The 19,107-nt window shown below is 44.5% G+C and overlaps 3 long non-coding RNA genes across 3 annotated transcripts; 2 read left to right on the forward strand and 1 right to left on the reverse strand.

The window, feature by feature from the left end:
* Positions 1 to 757: 757 nt before the first annotated feature.
* On the forward strand, positions 758 to 3,386 carry LOC134203655 (uncharacterized). The gene is made up of 3 exons (XR_009977657.1): positions 758 to 935; positions 990 to 1,138; positions 1,360 to 3,386. It is a non-coding gene; the product is annotated as an uncharacterized LOC134203655 (long non-coding RNA).
* A 7,550-nt stretch (positions 3,387 to 10,936) lies between these two features.
* Positions 10,937 to 18,276, forward strand: LOC134203669 (uncharacterized). Its single transcript, XR_009977661.1, has 2 exons — positions 10,937 to 11,319; positions 18,014 to 18,276. It is a non-coding gene; the product is annotated as an uncharacterized LOC134203669 (long non-coding RNA).
* On the reverse strand, positions 17,928 to 19,044 carry LOC134203667 (uncharacterized). The gene is made up of 3 exons (XR_009977658.1): positions 18,689 to 19,044; positions 18,358 to 18,631; positions 17,928 to 18,275 (listed from the first exon to the last, which is right to left on the reverse strand). It is a non-coding gene; the product is annotated as an uncharacterized LOC134203667 (long non-coding RNA).
* Positions 19,045 to 19,107: the final 63 nt, after the last annotated feature.

Consider the following 19,107-nt stretch of genomic DNA (forward strand, 5'->3'; position numbering starts at 1 on the left):
TACTATGCATTTATTGGGCTCATTCAATCGCTGTAACATCGTTACATTGCATGTTTCAAAGCTCATTTAATTGTTTGCGGGTTTAAATGTTTTAGATTTTGTCCTTAAATGGCCCTTCCACGGAAATCGTGCAAGAATACTCCTTGATGATTACAGCCAATAGACGCCGAAGCACTAACATTTTCGGGTCGTGTTCACAAAAAGCGTTCTCTCGCTGGGGTCGATATGTTCCGTCCGGTTTTCCACTGGCGACCAACAGGAATCCAGCTGATCCTTATCGATTTCACACGCACTGGTTGATATAATATGTTGCTATTGAATCACCTGGCACCGGCGCCAAACAATTAATGATGGACGTTTATCCTTGTAGTCAAATCCAAACGTATCCGTATCGTAGTCCTTTTCCTCGTCGCCACGGGGTCCAATGTGAAATGGTAGATTCGGAATCGAGATATAGCACACAATAAAATCACAAGTTGCTTCGATGAAGTCCAAAATGGTAAGAGACTCACATTTATTCAACCTCGAAAATTTCTTCTTTTCAGATTATTTTATAATGACTTCTAATTGACAGTTCTGGGTTGCCCTCTCAACGTCGCCCTCGATCGATCAAGCTCGGGCGAAATGCAACTTCTTCTTTTTTATCGAAAATGAGTTTGATGTTTATTTTACGCTGTAGGAGTAAAAGGAACAAAACAACATAATTTCGAAACGAACGATTTCGAAATGTTGCATCTCGCTCTAATCTGATCGAAGCCTTTGCTGATGTGCTCTCGTTGCACGAGAATCCGGTTCAACATTTCTTACGATTTTCTGGTTTTCTTGAAGACTGCCTGATCTGATCCAGTGCGTGTGTTGGCCTATTTGGAACAGAGCGTTTTTCCAAGAAGTGGTTCTTACCAGCACGGCTAACCTTGGCCTAAACCTTCCTCAGAGTAAGTAGACTTTTTTTTCATGAAATGATAAAAATTCAAACAAGTTTATCACAGAGTCTGGATAATATTCGGATTAGCTTGTATGCGGCCCAGGAGACGTGCGTCATCGACCCTTGAAGCACTTGAAGTAATAGTTGCATAGTGAGAGATGTATGCGAGGCATTCAGAGTTTTTACTTGAAACGGACAGTTTCCAGTGTGCTGGTAGGTTTCATATTTACATTTAAATAAACATTTCTCGCTTAACTTTTCAAAAGGACTTAAGTAACATTTTTTTCATGAATTAATTTGAGTATTGCAATCAAAAGCTTTCATGTATTTCTGTTGATTGCGCTATTCAAATTAATTCATGAAAAAAATGTTACTTAGGTCCTTTTGAAAAGTTAAGCGAGATTTCATCGAAAGTCAATTTATGCTATTTTCAGATATGATTTTTCGAGAAATAATCTGTTCAGATCACGACCGGGAAATCCACTTTCACCATTTAAATATGAGGACGAAGCTGACTCGGGTTAGGAGAGAAACCACCCGCCCCGTTGATAAGCTAGATCTCCGTGGTTTTGGATAGCATTTTCAACCACGAGCATATCGATCATATGGCTGTGGGTAAACAAGCATCTGAAGAGGAGCAAGACGAAAACAGTGGACATGGAAAGTACAAAACCATGAGCAGTTTGTAGAATTCCATCGAACTTCAGGTTATGACTTATGTATTTAGTCTTATCCAGATGCGTGGACTTCGGTTCGGTTCTTTGTTTTTCGGTTCTTTGCGATCAACGGATTCTTACGAGTTTAACGTAAGAAATCGGATCGAAAGACAAAAGGTGATGGAATCAAACAAATGATTCATTCCGCAATGCATGTTCTGACAAATGACGTAGGAAACTCAAATTATCTCATAATTCAATTAATTTTAGTTATTCAGGCTTAGGCCGTATAAGCTATTTGCGGTTTAAAGCGTTAGAATTTTTGCTAGTGCGGAAAACGGCACAACTGCCTGAGTAATTATTCATAAAAGATTTTATCATTCCGTTGGATGGACGTCGCCAACCAAGTAGCACAATTTTCCATCCGATAAGTAGAATGGTAATTCCTTCAATATTTGCTTCGGGAATTCACCCGACAATTTCTTCCAGGAATCCCTCTGAATATTCCACCGCGGAGGATTCGTTTGGCGATTCATCAAAAATTCCTCCCAGAATTCTTCTGGAAATTTCTTCAGGAATTCCTCTGAAAATTTCTCCGGGAATTTCTCCATGGAGGATTCCTCTGAGACTTCCTCTGAATATTCAACCGGGAGTTCCAACGAGAATTCATCCAGGAAATCCAACGATAATTCTTCAAGGAATTCCTTCTAAAATTTGTGTGGCAATTCCTCTGATAATTCCTACGACAAGTCCTCTGGGAAAACCTCCTCTAAGAACTCCTCCGGAGATTCCTCTGACGATTCAAATGGAAATTACTCCGGCCATTACTCCAGGACCTCCCCCGGGAATTACTCCAGAAGTTCTTCCGGAATTATCCTCTGGGAATTCCTCCGGAAGTTCCTCCGAGATTTTCTCCACGATATCCCCAGGGAATTTCTCGAAGAATTCTTTAAATTCCTTCATTATTTCTTCCACGAATTCTTCTCCTATTCTACTCCTCCAGATATTCCGTTGAAAATAGCTCCGTGAATTCCTCTGGAAATTACTCCGAAAGCTTAAGAATGGCTCCGTGAATTCCTCTTGGAACTCCTCTGGAAATTACTCCGGCAATTACTCCAGGACTTCCCCCGGTAATTCCTTGAGGAGTTTTTCAGGAATTCCATCAGAAATTAATCCGAGAATTCCTGGAAAACGTCTTCTTGGAATTCCTCTGAATTTTGTCCAGGTCTTCTTCCTAGAATTCCTTTATAAATTCACCCGGTTATTCCTCTGGGAATTACTCCAGGACTTCACCCGGGAATTTTTCGGGGAATTCTTTCATTTATTCGTCTAGGAATTTCTCCAGTAATTCTTACGGGAAATCCTCCATGAATTTTTCCAGGTGTTCCTCTGGGAATTCCTCCGAGATATTCTTCTGGACTTCCCGGCAATTCCCCATAAATTCCTCCAAATCCTTCAAGAATTTTCTAGCAATTCTATCGGGAATTCCTCGAGGTATTTATCTGGGAATTCCTCTACAAATTATTCCAAGAATTCCTCCAGAAATTCTTCCTAAAATTACTCCTGGAATCTCCCACAGGAATTCCTCCACGATTTCTCAGGGAATTCCTCCAGGAATTCTTCAGGGTATTCCTCTGGAAATTTCTCCTGGAGTTTCAACGGTAGTCCCTCCAAGATAACAATGAGGAATTTCTTTGGGGATTCCCCCGGAAGTTCTTCCGGGTATTTTTTTGGCAAATTCTTCTGGTATTCTTCTGAGAATTTCTCTGGGAATTCCACCACGATTTCCTCCAGGATTTCCTTGGAAATTCATCCCAGAATTCTTCAGCAAATTCCTTTAGGAATTTCTCCATCAATTACTTCAATTCCTCCGGGAATTCCCTAAAGAATTCTTCCGGGAATTCCTCTGAATATTCCTTCGTGGATTCCTATGGGTACTCCCAGAGGAATTCCCAGATGAATTCCGGAAGGAATTCCTAGAGAAATTCCCAGAGGAATTCCCGAAGGAATTCTCAGAGGAATTCCCGGAGGAATTCCAGGAGGAATTCCCAGAGGAATTCCTGGAGGAATTCCAGGAGGTATTCCCAGAGGAATTCCCGGAGGAGTTCCTAGAGGAATTCCCGGAGGTATTCCCAGAAAAATTCCCGGAGGAATTCCCTAAGGAGTTCCTAGAGGAGTTCCTAGAGGAATTCCCAGAGGAATTCCCAGAGGAATTCCCAGAGGAATTCCCAGAGGAATTCCCAGAGGAATTCCCAGAGGAATTCCCAGAGGAATTCCCAGAGGAATTCCCGGAGGAATTCCCAGAGGAATTCCCGGAGGAATTCCCAGAGGAATTCCCGGAGGAATTCCCGGAGGAATTCCCAGAGGAATTCCCGGAGGAATTCCCAGAGGAATTCCCGGAGGAATTCCCAGAGGAATTCCCGGAGGAATTCCCAGAGGAATTCCCGGAGGAATTCCCAGAGGAATTCCCGGAGGAATTCCCAGAGAAATCCCCGGAGGAATTCCCAGAGAAATCCCCGGAGGAATTCCCAGAGGAATTCCCGGTGGAATTCCCAGAGGAATTCCCGGTGGAATTCCCAGAGGAATTCCCGGTGGAATTCCCAGAGGAATTCCCGGAGGAATTCCCAGAGGAATTCCCGGAGGAATTCCCAGAGGAATTCCCGAAGGAATTCCCAGAGGAATTCCCGAAGGAATTCCCAGAGGAATTCCCGAAGGAATTCCCAGAGGAATTCCCGAAGGAATTCCCAGAGGAATTCCCGAAGGAATTCCCAGAGGAATTCCCGAAGGAATTCCCAGAGGAATTCCCGAAGGAATTCCCAGAGGAATTCCCGAAGGAATTCCCAGAGGAATTCCCGAAGGAATTCCCAGAGGAATTCCCGAAGGAATTCCCAGAGGAATTCCCAGAGGAATTCCCGAAGGAATTCCCAGAGGAATTCCGGGAGAATTCCCGGAGGAATTGCGGGAGAATTCCCGGAGGAATTCCGGGAGAATTCCCGGAGGAATTCTGGGAGAATTCCCGGAGGAATTTCGGGAGAATTCCCGGAGGAATTCCGGGAGAATTCCCGGAGGAATTCGGAGGAGGAATTCGGAGGAATTCCCGGAGGAATTCCCGGAGGAATTCGGAGGAATTCGGAGGAATTCCCAGAGGAATTCGGAGGAATTCCCAGAGGAATTCGGAGGAATTCCCAGAGGAATTCCCGGAGGAATTCCCAGAGGAATTCCCGGAGGAATTCCCAGAGGAATTCCCGGAGGAATTCCCGTTGGAATTCCCAGAGGAATTCCCGGTGGAATTCCCAGAGGAATTCCCGGTGGAATTCCCAGAGGAATTCCCGGTGGAATTCCCAGAGGAATTCCCGGTGGAATTCCCAGAGGAATTCCCGGAGGAGTTCCTAGAGGAGGAGGAGTTCCGGAGAAGATCCGGAGGAATTCAAGAGGAATTCCCGGAGGAATTCCAGAGGAATTCCCGGAGGAATTCTCGGAGGAATTCCCAGAGGAATTCCCGGAGGAATTCCCAGAAGAATTCCCAGAGGAATTCCCAGTGGAATTCCTGGAGGAATTCCCAGTGTTATTCCCGGAGGAATTCCCAGTGTTATTCCCGGAGGAGTTCCCAGTGTTATTCCCGGAGTAATTCCCAGAGGAATTCCCGGAGGAATTCCCAGAGGAATTCCCGGAGGAATTCCCAGAGGAATTCCCGGAGGAATTCCCAGAGGTATTCCCAGAGGAATTCCCGGAGGAGTTCCTAGAGGAATTCCCGGAGGTATTCCCAGAGGAATTCCCGGAGGTATTCCCAGAGCAATTCCCGGAGGTATTCCCAGAGGAATTCCCGGAGGAATTCCCTAAGGAGTTCCTAGAGGAATTCCCAGAGGAATTCCCGGAGGAATTCCCAGAGGAATTCCCGGAGGAATTCCCAGTGGAATTCCGGATGAATTCCCATTGGAATTCCCGGAGGAATTCCCAGAGAAATCCCCGGAGGAATTCCCAGAGGAATTCACAGAGGAATTTCCAGAGGGAATCCCCGGAGGAATTCCCAGAGAAATCCCCGGAGGAATTCCCAGAGAAATCCCCGGAGGAATTCCCAGAGGAATTCACAGAGGAATTTCCAGAGGGATTCCCTGAGAAATTCCCGGAGGATTTCCCGGAGGAATTCCCAGAGGAGTTCCCGGAGGTATTCCCAGAGGAATTCCTGGAGGAATTCCCAGAGGAATTCCCAGAGGAATTCCCGGAGGAGTTCCTAGAGGAGGAGGAGTTCCGGAGGAATTCCAGAGGAATTCCCAGAGGAATTCCCAGAGGAATTCCCGGAGGAATTCCCAGAAGAATTCCCAGAGGAATTCCCAGTGGAATTCTTGGAGGAATTCCCAGTGTTATTCCCGGAGGAATTCCCAGTGTTATTCCCGGAGGAACTCCCAGTGTTATTCCCGGAGGAATTCCCAGAAGAATTCCAGGAGGAATTCCCAGAAGAATTCCAGGAGGAATTCCCAGAGGAATTCCCGGAGGAATTCCCGGAGGAATTCCCAGAGGAATTCCCGGAGGAATTCCCAGAGGAATTCCCGGAGGAATTCCCAGAGGAATTCCCGGAGGAATCCCCGGAGGAATTCCCAGAGGATTTCCCGGAGGAATTCCCAGAGGAATTCCCGGAGGAATTCCCAGAGGAATTCACAGAGGAATTTCCAGAGGGATTCCCTGAGAAATTCCCGGAGGATTTCCCGGAGGAATTCCCAGAGGAGTTCCCGGAGGTATTCCCAGAGGAATTCCTGGAGGAAATCCCAGAGGAATTCCCAGAGGAATTCCCGGAGGAGTTCCGGAGGAATTCCAGAGGAATTCCCGGAGGAATTCCCAGAGGAATTCCCAGAGGAATTCCCGGAGGAATTCCCAGAGGAATTCCCAGTGGAATTCTTGGAGGAATTCCCAGTGTTATTCCCGGGGGAACTCCCAGTGTTATTCCCGGAGGAATTCCCAGAAGAATTCCAGGAGGAATTCCCAGAGGAATTCCCGGAGGAATTCCCGGAGGAATTCCCAGAGGAATTCCCGGAGGAATTCCCGGAGGAATTCCCAGAGGAATTCCCGGAGGAATTCCCAGAGGAATTCCCGGAGGAATTCCCAGAGGATTTCCCGGAGGAATTCCCAGAGGAATTCCCGGAGGAATTCCCAGAGGAATTCACAGAGGAATTTCCAGAGGGATTCCCTGAGAAATTCCCGGAGGATTTCCCGGAGGAATTCCCAGAGGAGTTCCCGGAGGAATTCCCAGAGGAATTCCTGGAGGAATTCCCAGAGGAATTCCCAGAGGAATTCCCAGAGGAACTCCCGGAGGAATTCCCAGAGGAATTCCCGGAGGAATTCCCAGAGGAATTCCCGGAGGAATTCCCAGAGGAATTCCCGGAGGAATTCCCAGAGGAATTCCCGGAGGAATTCCCAGAGGAATTCCCGGAGGAATTCCCAGAGGAATTCCCGGAGGAATTCCCAGAGGAATTCCCGGAGAAATTCCCAGAGGAATTCCCGGAGGAATTCCCAGAGGAATTCTCGGAGGAATTCCCAGAGGAATTCCCGGAGGAGTTCCTAGAGGAGGAGGAGTTCCGGAGGAATTCCAGAGGAATTCCCGGAGGAATTCCCAGAGGAATTCCCAGAGGAATTCCCGGAGGAATTCCCAGAAGAATTCCCAGAGGAATTCCCAGTGGAATTCTTGGAGGAATTCCCAGTGTTATTCCCGGAGGAATTCCCAGTGTTATTCCCGGAGGAACTCCCAGTGTTATTCCCGGAGGAATTCCCAGTGAAATTCCCGGAGGAATTCCCAGTGGAATTCCCGGAGTAATTCCCAGTGGAATTCCCGGAGGAATTCCCAGTGGAATTCCCGGAGGAATTCCCAGTGGAATTCCCGGAGGAATTCCCAGTGGAATTCCCGGAGGAATTCCCAGTGGAATTCCCGGAGGAATTCCCAGTGGAATTCCCGGAGGAATTCCCGGAGGAATTCCCGGAGGAATTCCCGGAGGAATTCCCGGGGGAATTCCCAGAGGAATTCCCGGAGGAATTCCCGGAGGAATTCCCAGAGGAATTCCCAGAGGAATTCCCGGAGGTATTCCCAGAGGAATTCCCGGAGGAATTCCCAGAGGAATTCCCAGAGGAATTCCCGGAGGAAGTTCCGGAGGAATTTCCAGAGGAATTCCCAGAGGAATTCCCGGAAGAATTCCCAGAGGAGTTCCCGGAGGGAAATTACTGAAGGAATTCCTAGAGAAATTCTCAGAGGAATTCCCGTAGGAATTCCCAAAGGAATCTCCGAAGTATTCTCAGAGGAATTTCTAAATGAACTTTCAGAGGAATTTCCAGAGAAACTTTCGGAGGAATATCCGGAGGAATATCCCAGAGGAATTCCCGGAGGTTTTCCCGGAGGTATTCCCAGAGGAATTCCCGGAGGAATTCCTGGAGGAATTCCCAGAGGAATTCCTGGAGGAATTCCCAGAGGAATTCCCAGAGGAATTCTCGGAGGAATTCCCGTAGGAATTCCCGGTGGAATTCGCAGAGGAATTCCCAGAGGAATTCCCGGAAGAATTCATATCAGAGGAGTTCTCTCTATAGAGAAATTCTCAGAGGAATTCCCGTAGGAATTCCCAAAGGAATCTCCGAAGTATTCTCAGAGGAATTTCTAAATGAACTTTCAGAGGAATTTCCAGAGAAACTTTCGGAGGAATATCCGGAGGATTTCAAAGACGAAACTTTCGGAGAAATTCTTGGAGGAGTTTCAAGAGAAACATTCGTAGGTACTCCCGGAGGAATTCTCAGAGAAATTCCTAAAGAATTCCAGGATAAATTTTCGGGGGTAGTCCTGGAGAAAATTTCGAAGGAATTCCCGAAGGAATTCACAGATAAATTCTCGGAGGAGTTCCCAGAGGAATACCAGAAGAATACTCGGAAGAATCCCCTTGGGAATTCCCAAAAAAATTCATGGAAGAATTCGCATTGGAATTCACATAGAAAATTCCTAGAGATATTCCCGATACATTTCCTGGAAGAATTCAAGAAGCAATTCATGAACAAGTTCCGGGAGAAAACCTGTTGAAAATCACGAAGGAGTTTTCAGATAAATTTTCAGATAGATTTCCAGAAAATATCCGGAGGAATTCTTAGAGGAAAACCTAGACGAATTCCTGGAGGAGCTCCCTAAGAAATCTTGGAGGAATTCCTAGAGGAACTTGCGAAGGAATTCCAGGAGAGATTCCCGGAGGAATTCTCGGAACAATTTCTGGAGAAATTCTCGAATTTATTTCTTGATAAATTCCTTGATAAATTCTCGAATTTATTTCTGGAGAAATTTTCAGATGAATATCCGGAGGACTTCCCGAGAGAATTCCTTGAAGAATGCATGGAGGAAGTCATTGAACAATTCCCGTAGTAATTCTCGGTGGAAGTCCTGGAGACAATCTCGGAGGAACTCCCAGAGGAACCTGAAAAAATTCCTGGCTCATTTCTCGTCTACAATGTTCGTCGGGTTTCTTCAAAGCATTCTCGGAGGTTTTACCGCAGCATTTCTCTAAAGCATTCCCGAAGGAATTACTGAAGCATTTTTTCTAAGATGTGATGTATTTCCAGAGGAATTCTCGAAGAAATTCCCCAAAGAATACTCGGGAAATTGCTCAAAATAAATCCCGAAGGGATACCTGGAAGGATTTTTGGAGGTATTCTCGAAGATATTTCCGATTAAAGTAGAATTTCCCTTGGAATTTCCTATGAAATTACCGGAACTTTTCTTCAAAGAATGCCCGTAGAATATCAGAAAAAAATGACGATGGAATTACCAGTGAAATTTCAATGAGAACTCTCGGAGGGCTGCCCTTCAAAATTCCCGGAGGAATTTGCGATGGACCGAAGCAGTTGTCCGGGAACTCCAAAACGAATTAGGATCAAAATTCCTTGTGGAATCTTTCACAAGGAATCTGCCTTCTTTAGTAAGGGAATCCAAACTTCCCATAGCCAATACTTCCGTCTTTCTAAAAACACTAGCAGAAGCATCTTAAGTTCGCGGGAGTGCTCTTCCGAAGCCCGTTCCTTTCCATATTCCGGAAGCAGCAGGAGCACCGATGGATCGTCAAAACCGGGAACGCAAACGAACGAAGCGAAACTTGTTATTTAAAACATTATTTCTTTTCAATTTGTAAGTAAAAAATAATAAAGTAAATAAAAAAATTAAGTAAATTTAAAAAAACTTTCATTTTCATTCCAAACAACAAGAAAGAATAAAGAAAAATACAAAAACAAAAAGAAGAAGACCCCAAATCAAGAGCTTGATGAGGCTTGACGTTCCATAGCAGGACGTCGGACCCATATCAGGCTGAAACGTCAAAGCCATTTCGCATGTTCGAAGTCAGACGGGCTCGACGCAAACGGTGCAGAATCGCGAGATGTAAGGCTGATCCTCTTGCTCTGCTCACTCTCAGATCAGGCTCTATCTCACTGATCGGGGCTTTGACGTCAAGCTCCTGTCGGACTCAGATTTCTCAGAGGGTGCGTTCTTCGAATAAACACTCTTAAATATCGATGACCTAATTTAGCTAGACACAACACTAGGTACTTGACTTTTGTACTCCGCTTTCCTGTTTCCGATTGAGCCTGATGCTACGTTTATTTTTACTCATGTCTCGGATTCAGCCTGATACTACAAGGCAAATGAATTGAGCAAGTCGCTAGAGTCGAACGCGAACTGAACGTGTAAACATCTTAATTCAATTCACTTGAACGAAAAGGAAGTTGAACATGTTCAACTTTTGGCAAGTCTATTGAATTCTACTGAGTTGTTCAATTCACTTGTCCTGTCAAAACGTAGCATTAGGGCTCCCATTAGACTGGCCCAGCCTAGTATGGGGAGAAAAAAAAGTCGTCGGATTCTACGGGGCACCCCTCAGGATTTTGCCTTAAGGTAAGAAAATCATTCTCTGAACATCTCAGCCTGAACAGTTATTGCATAAGCTGGCGCAATTGATATGAATTTAATATGGGGGTTTCAGCCGAAATATATGGGAAAATAGACCTCTGTTACTATTTCCTACAGGAAATTGGATGGAAGAGCCCGATTGAGCCCAGATTTGCAGGAAATGAAGGTAACATGCCAATGAACAATTCCACATAAAATTCTACTAAGATTAAATAAACTTTAAATTAGTTTTTGGCTGATTTATTTGGAGTTGGGTTGAGCACTTTGAAATTCATTAATAGACCTTTCCCGTCCGACCAAACACCTATGTTTGGTATTTTTCCTTAAAACGTCCTTGGGTTTGGTTAACATTGCGCATAAAATAAGCTGTTTTTATGAAACGGTTATTTTCTTACAATTTTTCCAAAACATCAACATCGTCTGTTTTATGAGGTGAATATTCCTGCCATACGATGGTGATCCTAAAAATAATCGTGTTTTGGCAACACTATATAGTGGTGAGAACATCGCTGAACAACTTTTTCTGGCAACTCTGTCTCATGTTTATTTACAATTCAAATGTCAAAAGTCGCGCACTTTTTCCATCCGTCCAGCGGATTGTTATTCATTCGAAACAAAGAAAAATAGTTTGTGCGTGATTCTGATCATTTTTTGTTTATCTTATTTTTGGTATGCGTTTATTTTGGAGCTGAAAATCACAGCATTCGTTGGTCCGGAAGCATTTGAAGTTGGTTGGAAGCGAAAAAAGTGCCAGCTAATGTTGGTCATATTGTGGAGTCAGGTGGAGCGACAGAGAGAGAGGCCTCTACAAGATTTTGTGTGTGCGTGCATTCTATCAGCAGGGAAAGGGTTTCCGGCAATCATCAGTAATATCGAGAACCTCTTTTCCTGCCTACTTCGTCTCTATACATTTTCACCTCTCCAAGACCGTGTCAGTGAAAAACAGAAGTTCTCCCTTTCGACGTGTTTCGAGTGTTTTTTGACGTAGAACTACGTCTGTCTTTTCTATATTGGGGTACACTTTAAAATTGCAAAAAATCGAAAAACGTCACGAAAATATGATAGACTTTAATCGTTAATATCTCAGTCATCTCTCAATGGATTTTCAATTTTCTTGGACCATTCGATCAAGGAAGAGTCAACGCTTCATTCCCGATGTACACTGAAGTCGTTTTTTACGCGGTTGTTTTTTACACGAATCGATTTTTATGCGATTTTTTTTCACTCGAATTTCGGGATTTCTGCGGTTCATTCAGACATACTTTGGAATTTAGGCAGGGGTTTAACTTTGTTTTAATTCACGTGGCCCATATCATCCGCATAAAAAATGACTCCAGTGTATTACAATATATACGTATGATAATATTTAGTATTGAAACTTGCTAACAGTTTAGGAATTGGTTTCGGTGAATCAGTCAATCTCATAAGTGCATTGCAAGCTTCTTCTTCCATAGCACTACATTCCAACTGGAACTTGGCCTGCTTTTCAACTTAGTAATCTGTTAGTATTTCTTTAGTTATTGATTAAAAGCTTTCCTTGCCCGCCATTGCATTAGTATGTATCTTGTGTGGTAAATACGATGAATACACTATGCCCAGGGTGTGAGAATGCTTCCCACCCGAAACATTCTAGATCGGATCGAGAATCGATCTCGCCATCTCCGGATTCTGCGCCTTTGTTCTCAAGGCTAACTGGGAACCTCAAGCCGGCATAGACGTCAAATTAATGCAACTTACAGGACTTTTAACTCGTTTCTGCTAACTTACACGCGCGTTTTCTCTGTAAAGCATGAGGGCGTTTGACGACAGCTGCTCGCTTACGTCTATTGATGCCAGTAGAGAGGCTCGGAATCTTTTTCGCTGCTGCAGTAAATGCGTTCTGGTAATTTTTCTTCGGCTCTTGGTGTCTGCTGGAGTAAATGCAAAGTCCGACTCCTCACGTGAAGGAATGATAATTATTATCAATAAACTCTCAAACTGTCAAGCAGCGGCCAAGGCAACGCAGCGGTACACTATCAGCCAGATTTTTGGAATTATCATTTGATAACTTCGCAGGTGTGAAAAGTAGGCGAGTGGTTATCGGCGATAACTTTTCAAATCTTGCAACACAAAAGCTATTATTTTAATGTTAACCAAACTAATCTAATACCAATTTAATGTAAACAATTCAGCTCAATCGAATGTTTGGCATTGTGTTTTGGTGTTATGTAGGTGAAAAAGTTCAAAAGTAGCATTTTTTTAAGGTTTTAAAATTTGTTTATTTGCACGTTTAAAATCTAATTACATTTATAATTAATCAAACAAGCTGTAATTCGAATTCTAAGCAATCTGTGTCTATAGCATTATTACATTGCATAATAAAGAAGACATAATGAATGAACAATTTTAAAATTCTTATCTTTTTCCATTTTGCTATACCTAAGAGTTGAGGGCGCAGGAGTTCTACTGCCGTTAGTCTCCGCCATCCATTCAGCAGCGACGAGATTTTCTGCTGTAGCAACCTCCACGCTGACTGTACACGGACGCATTGTGTAAGCTTGTGCTCCAATGTTTCAATTGCACCATTACAGTGCAAGCAAATTTCTCCATCAGCTCGGTTCATACGATGCATTAATCTTCGGTGCTCGGTTTTTCCGTTCACCAACAGGTATAGAGCACTACGCTGACTTGACGACAAGTGCCTCATTGCAATATTGCTCCAGATTTGCTTCCAGTTCTCAGCTGGGTGCTCGCGACATATTTTTGGTTCCTCAGTGAGATTGATGTACACCTTGTGGATACTTTCGGCGGATGGATTTTCCTGGACTATTGGTGGGAGTAAGGGGAAATTTGAGAGGATAAGTTTTAGGCAAGGACAGTCTGCAGGTGGGTTGGGATTATCTTGGGTGAGAAAGGATTTATATAAAGGGAAGGAGTCTATTTCAATAATATGCCTATTAAGAAGCAGGCCTTTGCACTTTAGTGCAGGCAGATGCAGTTGCATTCCCCCGTCATCCGTCACGGGCGAGTTGTTGCATTGGGATCCTTGCTGGAATTCCACGCCACAGAAAGCTCCCCATTGTCGCCGTCAGTTTTGCTACATGCGCGGCACTCGGCACGAGAATCGATGCCATGTACCATATTTTGGAGGCGATGAACATGTTTAGCAAAATCACTTTTTGGTGTAGGGTGAGGGTACGCAAGGAATGAAGATAAACCAGCCGAGCGAACTTGCCGACGAGCTCATCCCAGTTCGATTTGTTCATCAAGCGCACCGAGTTTGCGAAAGTAACTCCCAGAATACGAACCGTGTTTCCAGTCGGCAGCCACGGTACAGTGAGTGGTATGTCGTCGTTGTAGCCCACCGATATCGACGCCGATTTTGTCAAGCTTAGCTTTGCTCCAGACACTCGCTCGAACAGATGGAACGCCTCTCTCATACGTCCCAATCGCGCACTACATGTAGTTATCACCGACACATCATCGGCATATGCCACAACGAGATCAGGGCCGGCTATTTCCTCAAGCCGTTTAATTAGTGGTTGTAGGTAGAGTACGAACAGGTGCATAGAGAGTGGGTCCTCTTGACGAACGGATCTCTCGATTGGGAAAGGTTCGGAAAGATGCCCGTTTACAAGCAGTCGCGACGATGATAGATCTCCTATCTTGGTAAGCAACCGGACGAAATTTGGTGTAAAGCCGAGCGCGCACATGTTGCGAGCGAGGAATGACCGATCCACAAGATCGAAAGCGTGGCGGAGATCAAAGGAAGCCAAAAGTCCTCGTTGTTTACATTTTTTCAATCTTGATATTCGGTCCTTAAGGTCACTCCTGACGGAATCCAAGTTTAAAAGTGCTCGCGTTTTCGGGGGCACACCACTCGATACGGAAGAAACGTACAACTGTCATTTCTATTATTTCACGCATGCTGCGACGCAGCAAAGCTAAATCAACAAAAATGACAGTTGTGCGCCGCCTCTGAATCAAGCGGTGTGCCCCCGAAAACGCGAGTACTTTTAAACTTGGATTCCGTCAGGAGTGACCTTAAGAGCAAGAGTGGCCTGGAATATATTGCGGCCGGAGTTGGAGCACTTTTGACTGTCGCTCACTACATGGTGGGTGCGCATTACGCTTTCGAGCCGCAGTTTGAGAATTCGGGAGAAGATTTTGTAGTCACAGTTTAGCAGGGATATCGGCCGGTATGCGTGAGCTGTTTGGTCGTTCCCTTTCTTTCTGACCAGAACGATTACCCCATCAACAAAATTAGTTGGGAAATTTCCGGCTAGTGCTTCGTTCATAACAAGCGTGATTTCTCTCCAGATGACGTCGAACAGTTTGAGATAGAACTCACGTGGAATTGAATCGCCACCGGGCGATTTGTTGGGAGCTGCTAGATTTGATAGCGGTGAAGATATCGGCTGGCGTTATATCATCCATGCATCGCTGGTTCGTTGGATCATTTTCAGGAATTACACGCTCGCACAGAAACACGTCCCCTGCTATCTGTTCTTCTCTTTCACCAGCAGCGTAGAGAGCACGGTAGAACCCCAACATGTGTCTTTCGATAGCTTCCGAGCCATCAACGATGTCGTTGTTGTCATCTCGAAGCTGTGTGATAATAGTTCTTTTTCTACGCCTCTCGCCGAGTTGGAACGTTGACAACGATTCACCAGCGACGAAAGTTTCATTGATGCGCACGAATGATAGAGTGAAATTGCGCTGTAGGGTCAACATTTGCGCCTTTACTTGGTTGATTTTTGACAAAATCGCAGGATTATTTTGGTAGTTGTCGTATGCTTGGCGTAGTTCTACATATAGATGTTGGTGTTCCCGATGAAAATCGTTAAAAGCATCCGTAGATTTCCAACGGAAGAATGATTTTATCTTCGGTTTGGCATACGACAACCACCATTGCATCCAAGAAGGAAAGTTTCGCCGCTGACGAGTCCAGTACTGCCATCGGATTTGGAATTCCTGGACATTCTCTGCAGTCAACAGATGGGGACGGATAGACCAAAACCGCGACCAGGTTCACGGCCAAGGTGGAAAGGAGAATCCGCGCTGTGAGAGCTTTGTGGTCGGAAAATGAACAGACATGCGTGTAAGCTGATTGGATGCTGCTTCTCAGACTCTGGCTAACGTACATTCGATCCAGTCGAGATGATGAATTGTGCGTAACGTACGTATAGCCAGGCATGTTCGGACACACTTTTTCCCAAACGTCTAGGAGCTGCAGTTGTTGAACGATAGCAAGGAGTGCGGGGCTGGGATTGCATCCCGTCGTATCGCGCTGTCGCAATACACAATTAAAGTCGCCCGCTAGCAAAGTGTGCTCTGTGGGATGACGTAAATAGTAGGCTAGCGTGTTGTTGTAAAACCGCTCTCTTTCGGCTCGGAGTGCCGTGCCGGATGGAGCATATATGTTGCACAGTGTTGTGTTTTGTACTCTGAGTGCGATTAGTCGCCCATCGAGACTCCTCTCCACGTTCGAGTACGCAATATGCTCCTTCAGCGCAATAGCCGTTCCCCTTCTGGCGTGATCCACGTTGCAGACGACGTTGTAGCCAGGGAGTGCGAGTTGCTCGTTGTTTACTTCCTGCAGAAAGGCAATATCAATCTCCAACGTACGAAGGAAAGTTCGGAGGGCGTTTAGTTTGGTCGGATTCGTGATCGTGTTGATGTTAATTGAGGCAATGTTGTAGCTGTTGAGAGCCATTACAGCAGAGCATCCACTTCCTCGCTCGCGTCGTCTCCGTAATTTTGTCGAAGCTTCTTGCCAGGTGGACGACCACCTCGCCGTTTGCTACTTGTCGAGGCCGAAGAGATATCGGTTTCGTTCCCATCGCTTGCTTGTCGTGTGGACATTCGGCTCACGGTGGCTTGCGTAGGAGCCGGAGGGGGCATGAGACTGCTGCTTTGCTCGGCTAGGTTCGTTTTCGTCAGCTTGTGCATATTCGTCGTTGTGTCCGTGGGACACGGACCGAGCGGCTTCGAGGTGGTAGGTTGCGAATCAATTGGGCTTGTTCTTTTCGAAGATGGTGTTGGTGCCTGTCTGCTTGTTTCCTTCGGTTTCGCACCGAATAATTTTGCGAACGTGGGCTTATGCTTTGGTGTCGCACCGGGTTTTGGTGCAGAAGGGTTGACTACAGTTTCCTTTGCCACATTAGCGTAGGATTTTTGCACCAGTAGTTTCTTGTTTTGAACACAAGTGATGCCATTGTGCACAAATTCGCCACAGTACTTGCATGTATGTAGCTGCCCGAAGTACAGCACGTTCGTGGTCTGACCATCTATGGTGATGTAGCTCTCGATATTACGTTTCACGACCATTCGTACGATCCGAGCACCAGTCGGAAGGCCAGCGAAGTAGTATTTGCTGTCCCATACCTGCTCGGTAATCGAGAGGACCTCACCGTACGCACTCAGAGACTCGGAAATTTGCGCGTTCGTGATATCCTCGGACAAATCTGTCAGCTTCACCTCCACAGCTCCGTCTTCTAGCGTGATTCGCAATTTGTAGATTTTGCCTTCTATTTCTGTCTCGTGCTTATTGTCGTGTTCAGCTACGATTTTCTGCGCTAGCTCAAGGTCGACGACCTTTACGAATGCGCACCCAAGCGCTCTACTTGGTTGTAGGCGAACAACTTGTTCGCGTTGCAGCCTCAAAGTGGACCCAACGAAGTCGTGAAGCTCTTCGAAAGACGGCTTCTTCGGCACGTTCGCATAATCGATGCGAAACGTGTTTTCGCGTCGAACACTCATCGCGACACTAATCGCGACAAAGAAACAACCGCGAAACGAAAATAACGGAAGGAAAGAATTTGAAAAAATAATCAATAGCCCGCGTACGGCTTCCAGCAAAGCACAACTGTACTGCTTGGAAGTTGAGCGCTAACTGCTTCGAATCAAGATACAATTATCGAACGATTCTTACTCTCTAGCGAGTTTTTCAATTGATAATTTGGATATGTGATCGCTTGAGAGTGTTATTCATCCTCGTTTATTTGAAAAAAATTTTTATCATCCTTTTTAAATGTTAGTCTAAAATCTCACTCAATCTCAGGAGAGCAGGATAAACAGCGAAAACAGAATCACCCTGGGCTTGAAACACGCTTGCTTTGGTCTCATCGAACAGAAAAGTCGAAAACCTGTACATTACATACACACAAAAAAAAATCGTTGGTAAAACTAAGAAAACGTTGGTAAATTTGAGAAAATTCGTTAGTGATTTTCAGTAGAAAGTTTAGCATTGTGAGATTGACAATGCCAGAACTGTTATTTCAGAATCGTCGCCTTTGCTATAATTCTAACTACTCACAACTGTTAAATTTATAACTTTGCTCTATAAATAAAAGTTTATTTTGCTTTTGCTTTGATAAACTTGCTAGTCAGTTTTGATTGTATTCTGATTCATGTTCTAATTATTTAAAAAAGAAAAACAAACAGAAAATTTAGAAACGCAAGAAACGTCCATTCCCTTAAAAGTATTTATTGACCTTATAATATTTAACATAACATAACATTATAACGTTTTAGATCAACCCTTCCCGGACCAGTTTGATGCATTATGTTGGATGATGCGGGCTAAGACTCAAAGAAAATCTCGGCGACAGCTTGTCAAGCAGGACGTGTGATCCGGAATAGCATGCCTGTGGGTCTTTCCGCTGGGCCGGACTGTCCCGAACCATCAACACCAAGTTTCCTTCATTTGCGAAAAGATCCGAAAGAGCATCCATATGAGGGTCCTTCTGCTGGGCCGAACTGTCCCGAACGGTGAACACCAAGTTTAATTTACTTCCTGAAAGCAAATACTTCATTAAACACAAATAATCGATATAATTTGAAACGGAATAATTGCTGCACCAAACTTATTCACTTACCAAAAGAGGCCACAAGTTTTTCAGCATGTGTCGGTGGCATTGATCAAGCTTTCCTCAAACTCCCTCTTACACGCATCGAAGAACTGCTCCTCCAGGGGTGACTGCAATCAACCGCCGGTAACCCATTCGTAGCTTGCGGATTATTTGCGCCTATTCCGCCCTCCATCATTTTCTCTGCTGCATAATCGCTTCGACTTGGTAACATACTCCTGGATTGTTTTTCGGTTTCAGCAGTTTGTTTTGCCGGATCAGTGTCTCAGGGATCAGTGAAGTGCTAAAATTATATTTAAATAAGACAAAATAACTCTAAAAAAATATCAAAAGTATTTACCTGTTTGAAAAAAGAGAAAAGTTTTTAGGCGCGCTTTGGACTGCTTTTTTTGCAACTGTCAGTGACGAATAGCCATGAGCTGCCAGTTATATTATTTTTTCCTCCCAGTGTTACCAAAAACGTAAAATATTCTAGTTTGTTTGAATATTTTACAAATTTTGTTCTAAGAAGTTACACTGTAAAAATCACAACTTCAAACTAAGAAAAAACTTTCAAATCAATCAATTTTGCATTTGACTGAAAAGTTTTAGCTGTTATAAATACCAAATTTTGCAAGCTTTTGAAATAAAATTAAAAAAATGTTGGAAACACAACTTTTTTTCGCTGTGTGTACAGCTACGTAGTTCAACGTCACCTTTGCGTACAACCCGATTGGGCTGAACTATAGATAGTGGAATATATAGATGAGCGAAGATAAA

This window comes from Armigeres subalbatus, unplaced genomic scaffold (genome assembly GCF_024139115.2).
Source record: "Armigeres subalbatus isolate Guangzhou_Male unplaced genomic scaffold, GZ_Asu_2 Contig205, whole genome shotgun sequence".
Taxonomy (NCBI): domain Eukaryota; kingdom Metazoa; phylum Arthropoda; class Insecta; order Diptera; family Culicidae; genus Armigeres; species Armigeres subalbatus.